General features: G+C 47.6%; 1 protein-coding gene across 2 annotated transcripts in view; it reads left to right on the forward strand.

Annotated features, from left to right (window-relative positions):
• WNT5B (Wnt family member 5B) overlaps positions 1 to 18,684 on the forward strand; it is a 99,301-nt gene that overhangs the window by 4,572 nt on the left and 76,045 nt on the right. The window lies entirely within an intron of this gene.

Consider the following 18,684-nt stretch of genomic DNA (forward strand, 5'->3'; position numbering starts at 1 on the left):
GCAGTACAAGACCTGCAACCAAAGTAATGAAACCTTTAAAGATCTTCTGTACTAAAGTGTAGGTCTAGAAATGTCCTATCCCGCTGGGGAGCTGGAGCTGGTGGATGCGGTGGGGGTTCTAGGTGGTACTGTGGCTTCTGACGCGAGTCCACAGGCTGCGGGAAGCTAAGACAGCAGATGCTCAGCCTCAGGGTCACGCTTCGGCTGTGGCCCAGCACTTAGAAGCCAGCCAGGTAACCTGGCTTCTCTGTGCCTTGGTTTCCTCACTTGTAAGTGGAAACAGTAACTGTCTGTTCCTCTCATGTGGTGGCCGAGAGGTAGTGGGTGGTGAGGGTCAGGGTGTGTAAAGCACTAGAACGGTACCTGGGGCTCTGCGGGGCTGGGGGTTGGGGGATGTTGGCTGTGATGCTGTGGGGGAGGCATCTAGAACCCTCGGCCCCGCCCCACCCTGCCCTGCACCATGCTTACAGACGTCAGCAGAGCGGCTGCTGCCTATGCCAGCATGTGCTAGCCAGTCCTGGAAGGGAACAACTCTCAACCGCATCCCATCAGGCACGACGTCAGTGGGATGCAGGCTCCTGGTTTGTGGAACGACTGCTAACAGGAGGGAGTGGGTGTTCAGGGTTGGCTGTCTTGAAGGGAAGGAAAAGTGGACGCTCTCGGGATGCTGATGGGGCCTGTAGGATTGGGGGTTGAGCAAGGCCTGGCTGGGGAGGGGAGGAGGGGTCTCGCGGACCCCATCTCAAACAAGCCCGTGCTTTTAATTAAGCAGATGCCAGGACAGTCCCTGCGTTTGGAAACCACTCAAAATCCTGACATGTTGTATTTTCTTTTTGTTAAAAAGGTAACCTCTGTGAAGTCAAACCTAAAGTAGGGTTTAAATACACAGGGGGAGCTCCCACGTGGGTGTCTTCCTTTTCCCCAGGCCAAGTCCGTCCACCCTTGAGACGGGGCCACAGAGCGCCTGTGAAGGGCCTCGCCCTCAGTTGGGCCCGGGAACCAGCAGGACCAAACTGCAGGAGGAAGGAGGTGGGTAGTTTCCAGCGGTGGAGGAGGGCTCAGGTGCAAACTGGAGAGGCTTTCCCACTGAGAGGCGTTTGGATCCACTGACTCAGCCCCACCAAACACCACTGCTGGCGGGACGCTGTCCCAGACCTTCCTTGTGACCACGGGGGACCTCGGGCTGACAAGCAGGGACCCGCTGGCTTTCCGGGCGACAGGCCCTCCTCCAGGGTGGAGGTGAGGCCTCACCTGGGGGATCAGGTTGAGTCCTTTAACTTGTCAAAGCCCAGAGACTGCTGTCCCCAGCCCTGCCCCTAACCTAGTCTCCAGCTGTTCCACGGGTCCCACCTCTCAGAGTGTCAGGTTTGGAGCCATCGCACATGGGCTTTCCTGCAGATTTTCTGTGTCTTTCAGTAAGTTCCCTACCTTCAAATTGCAAACTTTCAAAAACGTGAACGTGCATTCCCATGTCCAGTCATGTGAGTTAGTTCACGTGTCTGGCGTACATTATCACTTGCGTGCATCTTCTGCGAGTGGTTGTGCTTTTGTGTACTTTACTGTACAGTACTGTATAGAGCACCGTAGTACAGTGTCTTTATTTCAAGCCCAGAACCTGTGCCATCAGCATCAGGCGTGAGTGACACTGCAGCTCGCCCTGTGTCTCCTGTTGCTGACAATCCTTCAGCTCTACCATCTCCCACCTCCTTTCCCTCCTCCAGTCGGTAAGTCTTCTTGCCTGTCCACTCGACGGCAGCCCCTGTATGCCAGCTGTACTGTACTACTGTACTTTTCAAGGTACTGTGCTGGAAGATTAAAAATGTTTTTCTTTGTTTTTTGTGTTTGCTTGTTCTTTCTGTGTTATTTGTGTGAAAAGTGTTATAAACCTATGATAGTACAGTACTATATAGCCAGTTGTGTTACTTGGGTACCTAGGCTAACTGTTGGACTTACGAACAAATTGGACTTAGGAACGTGCTCTCAGAAGGAACTTGTTCTTATATAGGGGACTTACTGTATTAACAGGGAGTCTTCATGCTTCCCAGAGAATACCCTCCTTACCTCCACTGCAATTAAAACACAATGCACACTGCGTGCCGTAGTCTGCCGAGCTCCCTGTGGCCTGGTCCTGCCGTGCGGGTACACGTGATGCTGCTGTCCTATCTGTGCTGGATGGACCCCCAGCCTCAGGTCTCAGCAGCAGAATTGCGTGCCTCCCCCCACCCCCGCCACACACACATTCTCTATTCCTGGCTCATTGCTCTAGAGCACCCATCACCATCTCGAACTCTCTTGTTTGTTAGTTCTTATTAAACATCTGCCCTGTGTCTGTCCTGTTCGCCACTGCATCCTCGTTGCTGAAGCGGTGCTGATGGAGCCTGAGCTCAAAGGTGCTCCCAGAAGAGCTGTGATTGTTGATCTTAGGGCACTGAGCTGTGTAATTGTATAGCATATTCTTTCTAGAAAGAGGCCTATTTTGCCTTAAAAAATTCCATCCTTAATGATTTTCTGTGTATTGAATTATTCATATAATAAATATTGGTCCAGGCATGTCCCAGGTGCCTGGGACATAACATACAGTTCCTGAATTTAAGTAGCTTTTGTTCTAGTAACTCCTTCTATGTACAAACAGCAAGAGTGCAGAATTCCAAAACCTCCCGAGTCTTTCATTCTCCATGTCCTGTGCTTAAGACCCGTCTGTGACGATGCACACACATCGCGGGTGGTTTGGGATGCAGTAGACAGTGGAAACGCAGAAGAACAGGAAGCCAGAGGAGCGGTCCAGTCCAGCAGTAGATCCCAGAGAGGAAGTACTGACCTGACTTCTGCTCAGGCTGGACGCGTGGCTGTTCCCAGGGGGACCTGGAACATTCCTCCCTGTGCCATTGCTAGCAGGACATCTTCCACCTGAGTGTGACCAGGTGGAGAGGTGGGGAGGGAACTGGGTTAAGGGTTCTGTGAGTGCATCCCAGCATACAGCCATCTACCTCTGTAGGTGGTCATTCCAGACGACTGGCACCATCCAGAAGTTACTAGGACTCGTGTCTTTGGTCCCAGGTTGCCCAACACAGTGTCCAGTAAAGTCCCACTGAGTATACTTTGGGAAGACCTGATAGGAGGTGTCTCCGTTTGCCTCAGGGCAGCTGCACCACCTCCCCTTCCCTGATGCTCGATCTTGGCTTGGCCCCCAGATGCCTCACTCCCCCAGGCTCCCTCCTCCCTCACTGGCCCATGCTTTCTGGCTTTCTTCCTTTCTCCGGACCTCTTCTCTTCTCTACACACTTCGATGGCTATAAATGCCATCCGCACTCTAGTTAATCTCACACCGTCATCTCCTGCGGGCCCCTCTCCCTTGACCTTCAGGCTGGTATCTTGATTGTTCAGGCAGCATCTTCTCTGGAAGGTCAGAGGGGCATCCCGGCCTGACCTTCCAACCTTCCCTTGGACCTGCTCTTCACACAGCCTTCTCCATCTCACTCTTTGAGTTACTCGCGCTATAAGCCCTGGATCCTTCTTGGTTTCTTTCCCTCTTTCACGGCCCACATCCAGGCCAGCAGTGGATCTCGCCAAGTCTAATCTCAGAAGATCCCCAGATCCCTGATCTCTCCTCACCCCCTCCACCCCTTCCTCCAGACTCAGTCCTCCAGCAGTAGCCTCCCAACTGGCCTCCCACCTGTGGCCGCAGCTGTCCTGCTCAGACAGGTCAGATCATATCACTTTTTTTTTCTCTGAGCACTCTTCTGGCCTCCCACCTTGTGCAGGAAAAAGGCATCCTTTTCAGTCTTTACCACATAGACATGTGCAAGCATGTATGCACTTTCAGACACACATGTGTGTTTCTTATATGCTTGTCTCCCTTCTGCACGGTGATGCCTGGAGGGCAGGGACCGTGCCTGTCCTCACCTTCAGTGCCCATCAGGTCTGGCCATAGCAGGTGCCCGGAAGTGTAGAGGAAAGGCCTGGAGACAGGTGTGTGCGTGTCCTGGTGAGTAGCTGTATCTCTGCGGAGGTGGCCCGGTGATTCCTCTGCCTTTTGGGCTCACGAGCTGCCTGGTGAGTGGGACATTGGTACCACTTTCTTTTCCTTACAGTCCCCAAACCGTGTTTCTAAACCTCGACACTGTTGATTATTTTGGACCCGATACTTCTTTGTTGCAGGGGCTGTCCTGTCCATTGTGGGCTGTTCAGCAGCATCCCTGACCCCTGCCCACTAGATGACAGTAGCACCTGCCTTCCGGTGATGACAGCCAAACACGCCTCCAGACACTGCCCCTTGTCCCCTGGGGGCACAGTTGCCCCTGCTTGAGAACCACTGTTCTGAAGTGTTTCTATTCCTTTCAGAGAATCTTTCCTTATTTCCTTTCCCCTAAATCCTTTGGGGTTATTATCCATTTTGCATCCTGTATCGGGGCGCTTGCCCGGGTGTGAGCCCTTATGCATCAGATGTGCATTACGGCCCCAGCTCTCCCGCCAGCTCTTGGTCCCTGATCCACTCCCCAGAGACATTGCTCCGCTCATCTGCTCCCGGACGGTCACCCTGCCGCCCTGGGTCCCTCCCCTGCTCAGCGTTCTTGAGTAACTCCTCCTGTCCCTCCTGAATTCACAGACTATCTTTACGCTGGTGTTCAGTACCTGCAGTCCTCACCCTAATGACCTTCCCAGACTTCTCGCCTCTGCTTCTCTGTGTTGCAGCCAAACCTGAGTCCTGCTCCCTGATGTTTGCTCAAGTCACTCAACCGCCCTCCCCTCTTCCTGTGGGAACCTGCCTATTCTTCAAGGTGCCGCTCAGATGCCAGCTCCTGCCCGCCTCTGTCGGAAATGACCTCTTTGGCTGGGACGTGGCTCAGAGGGGCTGCTGCAGTTCAGAGGCCATCGTGTGGCCCTTTCCACACTTTGTTTTACGTCGTGACCATTTGTGTTCACATCTCATTCTCGCTACCAGGCATGTGGCTGGTTACGCTGTGTTCTCAGCAGATCTTAGGTGAGGCCCTGCGTGCAGCTGGGGCTGCGCCGGGAACCGCCTCAGGGAGGTGACCGGCCGTCCTGCTAACCAGCAGGTCCCGGAGAGTGGGGTGTCCTGCAGCAGAAGGGTTATTGTTTGCCGTGCAGTTGTTTAAACCGTGTCCGCCTTCTGGGCCTCAGGTCAGCACGGCTGTGATTTTCAGGCTTGTCGAGGCCTTGGCCCTCCCTGCTTTCCCAACCCCAGGGAAGTGGAAAGCACGTGGCTTTGGGGGGCAGGTGGGCGGACGTGGGTTTGAGTCCTGACTCAGCCGTTCCCACCTGATGCCCCTCACCCCGGCTGCTAAACTTTCCCGAGGCCTCTGTTCTTCACCCTTTAGACGGGGGTGATACTGGCCGACTCACAGGGCTCTTCTGAGACTCCGCCGTGATGGTTTGTGTGCGTTAGGCGGATGCCTGCACATCGCCAGTGTCAGCCCCCTTCTTTAATTCTTCACTGAACAAATTGAAGGTGTCAAGGAGTCGTCACCCAAATGCTCCAATACCTGCTCAGAGTTTGGTCCAGAGCTGAGTGTTTGTAACTTGGTTCCTGACGGTTGAGGAGACAGAGGAAATCTGAGAATTCACCTCTATGACAGTTGCTTTCACAAGGGGCTGTTGTGAGCTCACGGCTCCAGGCGCCTGGAATTTTCCTTGAAGGACCCACTGTGCGTGGGTCCCTGGAGTAGCCCCAGAACTCAGCGTTGTTAACTCTCAGTAGTAGTTGATAAATCAGTGAGCTAGTGGTGCCTGAGAAGGTTATCAACCCAGCTGGAGAAAGCTGGTCTTGAATTACCCCATTTCATCAGTAGTAAGATACATTAAAAAATTTTATTTTATTGAAGTATAGTTGATCTACAATGTGTTAATTTCTGCTGTACAGCAAAGTGATTCAGTTATAAATATATATTCTTTTTCATATTCTTTTCCGTCTGGTTTATCACAGGATTTTGAACATTGTTCCCTGTGCTCTACAGTAGGACCTTGTTGTTTATCCATCCTGTATATAATAGTTTGTATCTGCTAATCCCAAATGCCCAAACCTTCCCTCCGCAACCCCCTCTCCCTTGGCAACCACAAGTCTGTTCTCTATGCTGACACATTTTAACATATCTGAGATCAGGATGCATTTTTTAAAAAATTATCTATCTATCTATCTATCTATCTATCTATCTATTTTTTTTTTTTTTGGCCACACCAGGTCTTAGTTGCAACACACAGGATCTTTAGTTGCAGCATGCAGGATCTAGTTCCTCGACCAGGGATAGAACCTGGGCCCCCTAGATTGGGAGTGCAGTCTTAACTCCTGGACCAGGAGAGAAATCCTAGGATGCATCTTAAGGGATTCATTTGAAATTTAATATAAAGCTAGCTTAATAATCTTTTTAAATGTATTTTTTATTGAAGTATAGTTGATTTACAATGTTGTGTTAATTACTGCTGTACAGCAAAGTGATTCAGGTATACATATATATATACTCTTTTTTTAAAATATTCTTTTCCATTTTGGTTTATCATGGGATATTCAATATAGTTCTCTGCACCATTCAGTAGGACCTTGTTGTAGGATGCATCTTAAAATCAATGTGTTTAATTGGAAGTACTTTTCTCTCTGAATGGGATGGAATAATGGTGCAATTTAGAATAAATAGCATCTTAGATTTGGTGAAATAAGGTAATGTCATTGATCACTGTTTACTAAGGTGATCTGTTGTCATTTCCTGGAGCCTGCCTTGGTGTTCTCTTGGAAATCTTCTTCTGTTGGTTTGCCAAATAGAGTGTCACCTTCATGTTGACCATCTATTGACTAAGAGTTAGAATTGAGATGGGAAAGTCTAGGCAAAGACCAGATGTCCCATGGCCCTGGACCTGGATGCTTGAGTCCACTCAGCCCCCTGCGGTCGCCTGTGAATCAGAAGTCCAGGATCACTGCCCCTGTGTTCCCAGGGACCTTGGACAAGCCTCCTTGTCCTCATTCGTAAATGGGTTCACAGTGTATACCACCCCCCCCCATGCCTACCTCACCGAACTATTGTGGATTAAGTGAGACGGTGTGCATGAAAGTGGCTTATAACCAACGTGAGGCACTGTTCATCCCTGCAGGATGTACGGAGTGGAAAGGTGACCCAGAGACTTTTTAAATCCACTGACAAAACACAGCCCCAGGTGACTCAACAGTGGTTCCTATCTGGCACCTCTCTTCTCATTTCTCTATTTCTAGGAGAAAGTCTTTGAAAACTTTGTGGAAGCTTGTCTGGTGAGGCAAAACCCTATCCCAAAAAATCAAAAAGAAGTTACGTCCTATAAGTAGAGTGCTGGGCTTTTTTGTTTTTACCATTTAACATTTTCCTGTTTCACTGCCTTGGCGTTGGAAAGCATGTCAGAAAAAATACCATCAACATTGACACAAATGTGTTTATCATGAAGAGTAAGTCTAACCTCTTCATGCAGTGCTTAAGAAATCAACTTCTGCAGCCCAATAGGAGCCTGGTCCTGGCCTTAAAACTCACCAGCAGTGAGAATTCCCTAGAGGTCCAGTAGTTAGGACTCAGGGCTTTCACTGGCCAGGGCTCGGGTTCCATCCCCGGTTGGGGAACTAAGATCCCGCAAGCCACGAAGCTTGGCCAAAAAAAACCCTAAGAAACAAACAACAACAAACAAAACAAACAGACAAAAAAAAAAAAAGCCCCACAAAAAACTCACCAGCAGCATGACAAGCACACAGAGGTGATCTTGAACCAGACCCAGACCTTCTTGCCCTGTTTCCTCATCTGTTAAAATCCTTAGAGGCCTTGTGAGGATGAAAGGAAATGCATGGAAAGCAGTTAGCAGGGCCCTGCCCATAGAGAGCCATGCCCAGCAGATGTTCACCCTAATTGTGCTTCTCAGCAACCACAGGGACCGCTCTTGTGCAATCACCAGTGACCAGCCGGCATCATCAGAAGCTGGGCTATGTGTGGAGAAAAGGGGTCGAGTTGCTGTTATTTTCATACTTAGGCGTGGCATTAATAAGCTACACCAACATGTCAATTCTGCAGTAATCTGACCTCAGCGACTTTGCATTTTCAGATGCAGTTTGTGATACTGTAACCAAATCAGAAGAATCCTGGTCTCAACCTTGCCTGATAGCTTTGAAATATTTTCTTTTGAGTGAGCTGTTGAGGTGCACTACTAACCATCCCATGCGCTGAGGAAGAGCCTTAAGTGGCATCTCACCTTTATGGGTGAAACCTGGGAGGCCTGCTTCTGAAGAAGGGTCCTGAGCTGTTTGCATCCACATGCCACCGTTTGCATCTGGAGGCTGGGAGGAGTCTTGGCGGCCTCAGAACTCATAAGCTTCCTGTATACTGTCCTCTGTTTCTTCACATGCTGCCCTGTATTGCCACAGCTGAACGGGGTGGGGGGGGTGGGGGGGGGTGTGTGTGTGTGGCAACTTTACTTTTTCTTTTTTCTTTTTCCTTATTTCTTTTGGCCGTGCCACAGGGAATGTGGGATCTTAGTTCCACAACCAGAGATCAAACCCATGCCCCCTGCAGTAGAAGTGTGGAGTCTTAACCACTGGACCTCCAGGGATTTCCTTTTCTTTTTCTTTTTAATCAACTTTATTGAAGTATAATTTGCATACAGTAAAACTCATACATTGTTAAGTGTACAGTTCAATAAATTTGGACAAACCCACACAACTGCCTTCCCAGTCAAGATATTTCTATTCCCCTGGAAAGTCCCCAGGTCCCCTTACACTCTCTCCATGCCAACACCCACCACAACTCAGGCAACCGCTGATCTGATGGATGTCATTCTAGATTAGTATTGTCTGTTCTACTATTTCACGTAAACAGAATTATACCAGAATTCTCAAGTTTTTTTGTTTCAGCTCTTTGGTGTCTAGCTTCTTTTGCTCAGCATAGCATCTATGAGATTTTTCCATGTTGTTAAGGTATTAGTAGTTCATTCCTTTTCATTGCTGCATATATACCACTGAATTCACTTTGCGTGGACATTTAGGTTTTTCTAGATTTTGATTAATATGACAGTCTCTGTCTTTTAATTGTCCTGTTTAGTCTATTTACATTTAATACCATCTTTCAACTTTTTGTTTTGAAATTTTTTGAGCTTTACAGAAATGTTGCAAAAATAGTTGTTTCCTCTAATGTTAACATTTTTCTATAACCATAGCACAGGTAGCAACAATAGGAAATTGACATTGCTACAGTATTGCTAAGTATTCCACAGATCTTCCAGTTTCACCAGCTTTTCCCTAATGTCTCTTTCTGGCCCCCAGTTCAATCCAGTCCTGAGTCTCATGTTAAATTTAGTTGTCATGTCCCCTCAGTCTCCTCCAGTCAGTGACACTGCCTGGTGTTTCTCTTGTCTTCCTTGACCTTGACACTTGGATGTGTACACTTGCAAACTGTCCCTCCTTCAGTTTGGGTTGCCTGGTGTTTTCTCACGAGAGGGTTGTGGTTGTACATTTCAGGCAGGAATATTACAGACGGGACGCTCTGTCCTCTCAGTGCATCTTCTCCGGGGTACATGATGTCGGCATTCCTACCACTGGGGATGTTAACTTTGGATCATTTAATGCAGTTTTTGTTATGGTTTGGTTAAAGTCTGCCATGTTGATATTTGCTTTCCATTCATCCCCTCCCTGCTTTTTTTTTTTTTTCTGTGAGGGGTGTGTGTGTTGCTCTAGGGCTAACTGCAGCATCCTTAAATAATCAGGTCTATTTAGAGTACCTCTTTACAGAGGTACTCATACTTTGCAGATATGATAAATTTACAGCAGCATAATTCTACCTTCCTGCTCCTAACCCTTCATATGTTGTCATATCTTTTACTTTTACATATGTTATAAACCCCTCCTTATAGAGTTCGTACTTTTGCTTTACAAAATCAGTTGTCCTCCAAGTAAATTATTTGAAGAAAGAAAAGTCTTCTATACTTACACGCTTATTTACCATTTTAAGTGCTTTTTATTCTCTCCTAGAGGCCCAAGTTTCCAGCCTGATAGATACCCTTTAGCATTTCTTATACTGCAGGCCTCTCGATAATGAATTCCTTCACTTTCATTTACTTGAAAATGTCTCTTTCATCTTTGTTTTTGAAGGATATTTTTGCTGGATATAATTTTTTTCAGCACTTTAAAGGTGCTATTTCATTATGTTCTGTCCTCTGTAGTTTTTGATGAGAAAGCAGCTATCTTTTTCAAAGTCTGTGTTTCCTGTACATAATGTGTCTCTGCCACCCCCACAGACCCCACACTTTCAATATTTTATCTTTGTCTTTTGGTAGTTTGATGGTGATGTGCCTAGACATGGTTCTTTTTATGTTTATCCTTCTTGGGATCTGGTGAGCTTCTTAGATCTATGAGTTAGTGGTTTTCATCTAATTAGGGAATTTTTTGGTCATTATTTCTTCAAATATTTTTTCTGCCCCATTTTCATCCTCTTATCTTGATACTTTTATTAGACTATATTAGGTTGATTGATATTGTCACTCAGGTTCCTGGAATTTAGTTCCTTTTTCTTTAATCCTTTTTTTTATTGCTGTGCAAATTAGATAATTTCTATTGCTGTGTCTAAGTGTTCACTGACTCTCCAATTTGCTGTTAGGATTATCCAGTGAATTTTTCATTTTAGTTATTGTACCTTCCTTTTCTTACATTTTCTTGGTTCTTTACATAGTTTCCATTTCTTTCCTGAGATTCCCTATCTGTCTCCACATTAAGATCATGTTTTTATTAAGTTCTTCGAACATATTTTTTTAATGATTTGAATATAATTGTAATAGCTGCCTCAGAGTCTTTGTCAACTAAGTTCAACATCTAGGCCATGTCAAATTTTATCTATTTCAACTATTTTTTCTCAACTTTTTCCTATTTATTTATTTATTTCTAGTGATTTTTGATTGAATATTGGGCATTATGTTAATATGTTTTAAAGACTCTGGATTTTGCTGTCAGTCTCTGAAGTGTGTTGTCTCTTGTTTCAGCAGGCAGTTAAATTACTGGCTGATCATTTGGTGCCAGTGTAGGTGTGGTGTGGCACTTTGTTAGTACAGATCTGTCAGCCACACAGACTTTAACTTGGCAGGGCTCAAACTCTAACTTCATCTTTCCTGTAGATCTTGTTGGGGCTTGGTTTTAGATTTTATTAGACTGTGTTTAGAAGAGGTTTTACTCAAGGGCAAGGTCCATACTCCTAAGGCATATCTCAGCTGGATTCCAGGGGTGGTAACTACCACTTACTTTTTAAAAATATGACAGTTTTATTGAGATATAATTCACATACCATATAATTCACTTGTTTTAAGTATATGATTCAGTGGTCTTTAGTATGTTCACAGTGTTGAGCAGCCATCATCAGGATCAATTTTAGAACATTTTCATCCCCGAGAAGAAATCCCACACCCATTAGTAGTCACTTCATTTTCCCCCAACTCCCCTACCAGGCCTAAGCAACTGCTGATCCACTTTCTATCTCTATAGATTTGCCTATTCTGGACTTTTTGTAAAATAGAATAGAATCATATGATACGTGGTGTTTTGTACTTGCTCTTTCAGTTAACATAATGTTTTCAGGGTTTTCTGTGTTGTAGTACTTCATTTTTTTCTGTGGCTGAATAACACTTTGTTGTATGGATAGGCCACCTTTTATTTATCCTTCCATCAGTTGATGGATATTAAGGTTGTTTCTACTTTTTGGCTATTATGAATAATGTCGCTATCAACATTTGTGCATGAGTTTTTGTGTGGAACTATGTTTTCATTTCTTTTGGGCAGATACTAAGGAGTGGAATTTAGGATTTGGGTCATTTGGTAACTCTATGTTTAACCCTTTGAAGAGTTGGCAGACTGTTTTTCAAAGTGGCTGTACCATTGTAAAATGCCACCAGCCGTGTGTGAGGGTTCTGATTTCTCTACATCTTGTCAGTCCTTGTTATTAGCTGTCTTTTTATTATAGGCATGCTAATGGGAAAGCCTATGGGCTGAATTACTTCTCCCCAAGTCCCCATGTTGCTTGCAGTCCTACCTCCCAGTATGGTGGTATTTGGAGATGGGGCCTTTCCCTGAGTCAGTTGAGATTAGATGAGGTCATGAGGGTGGAGCCCTCATGATGAGATTAGGGAAGAAACACTAGAGTTTGCTCCTTCTCCCTCTGCCATGTGAGGACACAGTGAGAAGGTGGCCATCTGCGAACTAGGAAGAGAGCCTTCACCAGAACTCCACCTGTGTTTGCACTTTGATCTTGGACTTCCAGCTTCCAGAACTGTGAGAAAATACATTTCTGTTGTTTAAGCCCCAGTCTATGGTATTTGGTTATGACAGACTAAGACAAGTCTGAAGTATTTCATTGTGGTTTTGATCTGCATCTCCCTGATGTCTGGTGATGTTGAGCATCTTTTCATGCTTATTGGCTACTGGTATATCTTTTTTGGAGAAATGTCTATTCAGATCCTTTGCCCATTTAAAAAATTGGATTTTTTGTCTTTTAATTATTTTTAAAATATTTTATTTATTGATTGGCTGTGTTGGGTCTTCATTGCTGCACACGGGTTTTCTCTAGTTGTGGCAAATGGGGGCTATTCTTTGTTGCAGTGTGCAGGCTTCTCATTGCAGTGGCTTCTCTTGTTGTGGAGCATGGGCTCTAGGTGTGTGGGCTTCAGTAGTTGTGGCACATGGGCTCAGTAGTTGTGGCTCTCGGGCTCTAGAGTACAGGCTTAGCAGTTGTGGCGCACAGGCTTAGTTGCTCCTCAGCATGTGGGATCTTCCTGGACCAGGGCTCTAACCCATGTCCCCTGCATTGGCAGGCAGATTCTTAACCACTGTGCCACCAGGGAAATCCTATCTTTTAATTATTGAGTTGTAGGAGTTATTGGTATATCGTAGCTTATCAAATATATGATTTGTAGATCCTTTCTCCTGTTTTGTGGGTTCCTTACTTTTGGGTGCATTGTTTGTGCTGCTGAAGAAGAAACATGTTGAGTAGCTAATACAGGTCTCTGAGATATCCTGCATAGTTACTGATAGAGAAAGTAATCCAAGCATCTTAAGATCCAGTCCAACTATGACAGATTGACAAAATAGAAATCTTCACATCATTTGGAGTACCTAATGTTGTTTTCTTGGATAGTAACTAGGAAATCCTGTAATTGTCACTAACTGGTATCCTGAGGGTTACAGGATCTCCGAAGCCTAGGGCCTCTCCTAGGGGGCAGGTGGCTTGTTCACCAAAGCCCCATGGACAGTTGGCTTGTAGAAGGGGAGTGCTGGGCGCGTGAGGCACCTGCGATCAGAACCTGGGAGTCTTAGGGATGTTTAGACTCCACAGTCACCTGAGCGTCATGCCCTTAGTATCTTGCATAATTTCAGAAGGTTAGAGGTGAATGAAAGCCCTCTGAAAATAAAAGTAAGCTTTTCGGAATGTGTATCATTATGTGCTGTCACAACTCTTCTCTCCCTTCTCCCAAAACACTAGCCAGTGTATGCCTTTTAAATAAATATGAATTGAAGTTCATGGAATTTTCTGTTTCAAGATACCCCTTAAGATAATTGGAGCTGATTAGAGATAACACAAAATTCTAATTGGATACTATTGTTGTGTTAAACCATCCTGAAAAGTGTTTGTGGTATTTCAGTGTCATGACCGCCACTGGAGGTCTCTGTGTGAGGCTGTTCTTTCTGTCCACTGGTAGCCCTGCTGTTTGCCCACAAATCATTTGCCGAGAGCAGGTAGGAATAGGATGATGCTTTGTATTATAGGATAATCGCTCCGCTCTGCCGAGTGTCCCTCTGTGTGGTGGTGAGAAGGCTTTGAGGATTAGAGGTGAGAGGGACAGTCCTGATTCGGAGAGTCTGGGTTGGAGAGCAGGCTGTTGGACCTCAGTCCAGCGCCTGCCTTTGTGACCGCCATGTGCCCTGCTGCTTGCCGAGGGGGTGACATGTGAGGGCGCTCGTGTCCACAGGTGCCAAGGTCAGAGCAGGCACTGCCAGACTTCTTTTGTTTTGCCGTCTTGTTGCCCTGACCACCCCCATTGGAAGGGGCAGGGGGAGACCCAGGGCCTGGAAGAAGGGGTGTGGGGACTACTCGCTCCAGGGCTTTTACAGGGTGTCCAGACCACCTGATGGTGGCCCCCAGCTTGTTTCTGTTCAGTCCTGTTTACTGAGCTTTCTGTCCACACTTGGCTCCCAGCGGATGGGTCCTGTGGTCTCAGGAGATCTCTGACCCCTGCTTCTCCACGTGCTGTCATTTCAGAGCTGCAGGGGCCTGTAGGCACGTCTTGTGTCACATCCACCAAGCCTCCTGGGCTTTCTCCCGGGCGAGTACCCTGGGGACAGTTTCTGCCAGCGCCGTAGTAACTGTACATCCCGCGCTCAGGCTCAGGATGTGAGGAGGGCACGCGAGGAGAAGTGCTGCACAGAACAAATTCACAGACCCACGTGGGTCTCCACTTGGTGACTCGCGGCCACCTCTGTCCAGGCTCTGCAACCAACTGTGCTTTCTTCCCTTCACTTCCTTTGGCATCTTTTTCTCACCATCCTTTTCAATGTGGCAAGTGCGGAGTTAGCTACTCAAAATGCTGTAACCAGAGGGATTCTTTGGAAGAGATTGTTTTATTCAAGAGCTGTTTATTCTATTTTGTGGCAAGGTGCTGTGCTAGGTTCTGCTGAAGCAGACATGGCTAAGACAGTCCTCACCTCAAAGGAGAAACAAAAAAACCAAAAGACACGTATTACAAGGCAGAAGCATTTATTAGCTCTGATGCCTTGGGAGATGCATTAAACTTCTCTGACCTTCAACTTCCTCATCTCTGAAGGGGGTTGAGAGTTCACTTTAAGGGGTTATTGTTAGGTTATTTAAGACAGAAATAAAAACAGTTTTCTTTCAAATTATGTATTTCATCATCTCAAATGGCCCCTAAGTTGTTGGAATATAAACACTTATTGCATTGTTTGGACTTAAGTACTCACTCAATGGAATTACCAGGTATTTTGGGGAGGCCTGGGGGCTCCATGAGAAAATTACTGAGATGCTAATCTTTTTTTTTTATAAAGTTATTTATTTATTTATTTTATTGGCTGTGTTGGGTCTTTTTTGCTGTGCGCGGGCTTTCTTTTTAGTTGCGGTGAGTGGGAACCACTCCTCATTGTGGTGCGCAGACTCCTCATTGCTGTGGCTTCTCTTGTGGAGCACGGGCTCTAGGCGCGTGGGCTTCAGCAGCTGCAGCACATGGGCTCACAGGCTCTAAAGCACAGGCTCAGTAGTTATGGTGCACGGGCTTAGTTGCTCCACGGCGTGTGGGATCTTCCTGGGGCAGGGCTCGAACCCGTGTCCCCTGCCTTGGCAGGTGGATTCTTAACTACTGCGCCACCTAGGAAGCCCCTGAGATGCTAATCTTGATGTGAACCAAGGGCTCATGGAGTCCTTTGGTTTTATGTTGTGCTTCTATGTGGCAAAGAAAGAAAAGCATTGCCAATTGCCTATGAAACAGGGCCTTTCAGACAGTCCCGTGAAACAGTGAGTTTACACCAGCCCACCTGCTTTGCAGTGTTTGTAAGAACTTTGTGTTTCAGTGCTGAATCCCGGAGTCATCTTTTTGAAGACAGTTTAAACAGCAGTTAAACTCAGTGTGTGCAGTACCAACAGTGGACATTGCTCAGCTGAAGTGACAACAGTGTGAAAAACTGTGACCAGATTCTCTTATTCAGCGGCAGCGACAGTTCTGTCACTGAAATGTGTTTGGCTGACAGCATTGAAATTTGCATTTGATTTCAGAGTTGTTAAACTGTGATAGAATGTACTGGAGGACTTCCTAGGTGGCGCAGTGGGTAAGAATCCGCCTGCCAATGCAGGGGACACGGGTTCAAGCCCTGCCCCAGGAAGATACCACATGCCGCGGAGCAACTAAGCCCGTGCGCCACAACTACTGAGCCTGTGCTCTAGAGCCTGTGAGCCACAACTGTTGAGCCCATGTGCCGCAACTACTGAAGCCTACGCGCCTAGAGCCCGTGCTCTGCAACAAGAAAGGCCACCACAATGAGAAGCCTATGCACCACAACGAAGAGTAGCCCCTGCTCGCCGCAACTAGAGAAAGCCCGTGTGCAGCAACGAAGACCCGACACAGCCAATTAAATAAATAATTAATTAATTAATTAATTAAAAAAAAAGAAAGAATGTACTGGAGTGTTGACTTTGATGGATGGTCGCTACCTAGGACCCTGTGCTTTGTGAAAAAGGATCGTGAAGGCCCAGGCACTACTCTCTGTCCACGGAGGAGGTGCAGGGACGTGGAAGGGGTGCAGGGAGATGCAGGGGTGCAGGGGGTACAGGGAGGTGGAAGGAGGAGGGGTATGCAGGGGTGCAGGGAGGTACAGGGGGGAGGAGAGGGAGCAGGGAGGAGGAGGGGTACAGGGAGGTAGAAGGAGGAGGGGGTGCAGGGAGGTGCAAGGGGGAGGAGGGGGAACAGGGAGGAGGAGGGGTACAGGGAGGTAGAAGGAGGAGGGGGTGCAGGGAGGTGCAAGGGGGAGGAGGGGGAACAGGGAGGAGGAGGGGTACAGGGAGGTAGATGGAGGAGGGGGTGCAGGGAGGTGCAAGGGGGAGGAGGGGGAACAGGGAGGAGGAGGGGTACAGGGAGGTAGATGGAGGAGGGGGTGCAGGGAGGTGCAAGGGGGAGGAGGGGGAACAGGGAGGAGGAGGGGTACAGGGAGGTAGAAGGAGGAGGGGGTGCAGGGAGGTGCAAGGGGGAGGAGGGGGAACAGGGAGGAGGAGGGGTACAGGGAGGTAGATGGAGGAGGGGGGTGCAGGGAGGTACAAAGGGGAGGAGGAGGAGCAGAGGGGAGGAGGGGGAGCAGGGCGGTAGAAGGAGGAGGGGGAGCAGTGGGGAGGAGGGGGAGCAGGGGGGAAGGGGGAGCAGGAAGGAGGAGGGGTACAGGGAGCTAGAAGGAGGAGGGGGGTGCAGGGGGCACAGGGAGGTGCAGGGGGGAGGAGGGGAAGCAGGGAGGTGGAAGGAGGAGGGGGTGCAGGGGGGAAGAGGGGGAGCAGGGAGGAGGGGGGACAGGGAGGCCTTGCCAGCTGGGAGACTCCTTGCCCATATGGCCCCCAGCTGCCGGGTGGCTCTGTGGCCCGTCCCTCACCCAGATGTTCGCTCAGCGTCCAGGCCAGGCTCTGGCCGGCTCTCAAACATCCGAATAATGGAAACCATCTCAGAGGAGGCTGTGTTTTCAGCCAGCGGCTCTGGCTGTGGTTGGCGATGGCTCTAACTGTCAGCATAGTTACTGAAGTGGCAGGAGGTGCGGACGGCCAAGGAGAAGTGTAGTTCTGATTCTGTCTTCCCTCCAGACAGACTGTGAGCTGCTGGGAGAGCCGCCTCCACCTTCCCTGAGGGTCGCACTTGCCATTTGTAACTGGGGAGGATGGTAAATGCCGTACCAGGGGTCGAACTTCAGACACCAGAACGGAGGACAAGCTCCAGCTATAAGTACGGCAGCTGAGTGTCAGTCATGGTTCTCGCTAAGGGATAGAGGGTTTTCCTGTTTGTTGTAATGGAAGTGTCGTTGATTTACAAAGTTGCATTAGTTTCTAGGTGACAGAGTCTTAAGTGCAATTTCTTCCGATTTCTTATTCTTATTTTCTAACATTTCTGAAAGCAAACAGGTAATGACGTAAAACCCCAAAGTTACTTTTAACAATGCAAATACTGATTCATTGTGATAAAAACTGTAAACTACGTAGCGTGTCCTGGAATAGCAGCTTAGACCTGGTCTCTTTACTTGAATTTGGGCAATTACACCTTCTCTGTGTATTAAAAGGAAGCTTCGAATGCCAGCTGTTAGACCAATGTTGATAGTGAGTGTCGGTGGTGACACCCAATTTAAATGAAAGGACAGCGTCCCTGGCCTCTTTCTGCGTGGGCCCTGGAGCAGTTTCCCTTCTGTGGCAGCCGGAGGGAGGGAGCCTTCGTTCTCCCTGGGGGTGGAATATGTGTCAATGCCATCACTGCCTAATTGTGCAGGGCGAGAACTTGTGACCCAGGAGTGACAGTCACAAAGGCCTCCGTGGCTTCTGATCCGTGGGGCACTGCTAGCTCTCAGATTGGGTGAGAATGTGGAATACTTTCCTCTCGTGTAGAATCTGGAAGCACAAGAACTTAGCAACTCACAGATCTAAAAAGCTTTGTGTTCTGATAGAGACTCCTGGAAAAAGACCTTCAGTTTACCCAGTTACCTGATAGGTTCACGAACATTATTGCAGGTTTTTTTTATTGTGGTAAAACGTACACAACATAAACTCTACCATCGCAACCGTTGTGCAGTGTTCAGCTCTGTGACTGTGAGTACAGTCACACTGTTGTGCACCCATCACCACCCTCCGTGTCCAGAATGTTTCATCTTCCTGAATGAAGACGCAGTGCCTGTTAAACACTGATGCCCTACCCCCACCCCAAGCCCGTGGTAACCACCCTTCTACTTTCTGTCTCTCTGAATTTGCCTATTCTAGGGACCTCGGAGAAGTGGAATCACAGTGTTTTGTTTGTCCTTTTGTGCCTGGCTTGTTTCACTCAGCACAAGATCCTCAGGGTTCATCGGTGTGTCCATGTTTTGTTTACCCGCACGTCCATCAGTGGAACATGACTGTTTTTTAAAGTTTCTCTAGTTAAGGTCTTGAATGTTTTTTTTTTTTTTTAAAT

The sequence above is a fragment of the Hippopotamus amphibius genome, chromosome 12 (genome assembly GCF_030028045.1).
Source record: "Hippopotamus amphibius kiboko isolate mHipAmp2 chromosome 12, mHipAmp2.hap2, whole genome shotgun sequence".
NCBI lineage: Eukaryota > Metazoa > Chordata > Mammalia > Artiodactyla > Hippopotamidae > Hippopotamus > Hippopotamus amphibius.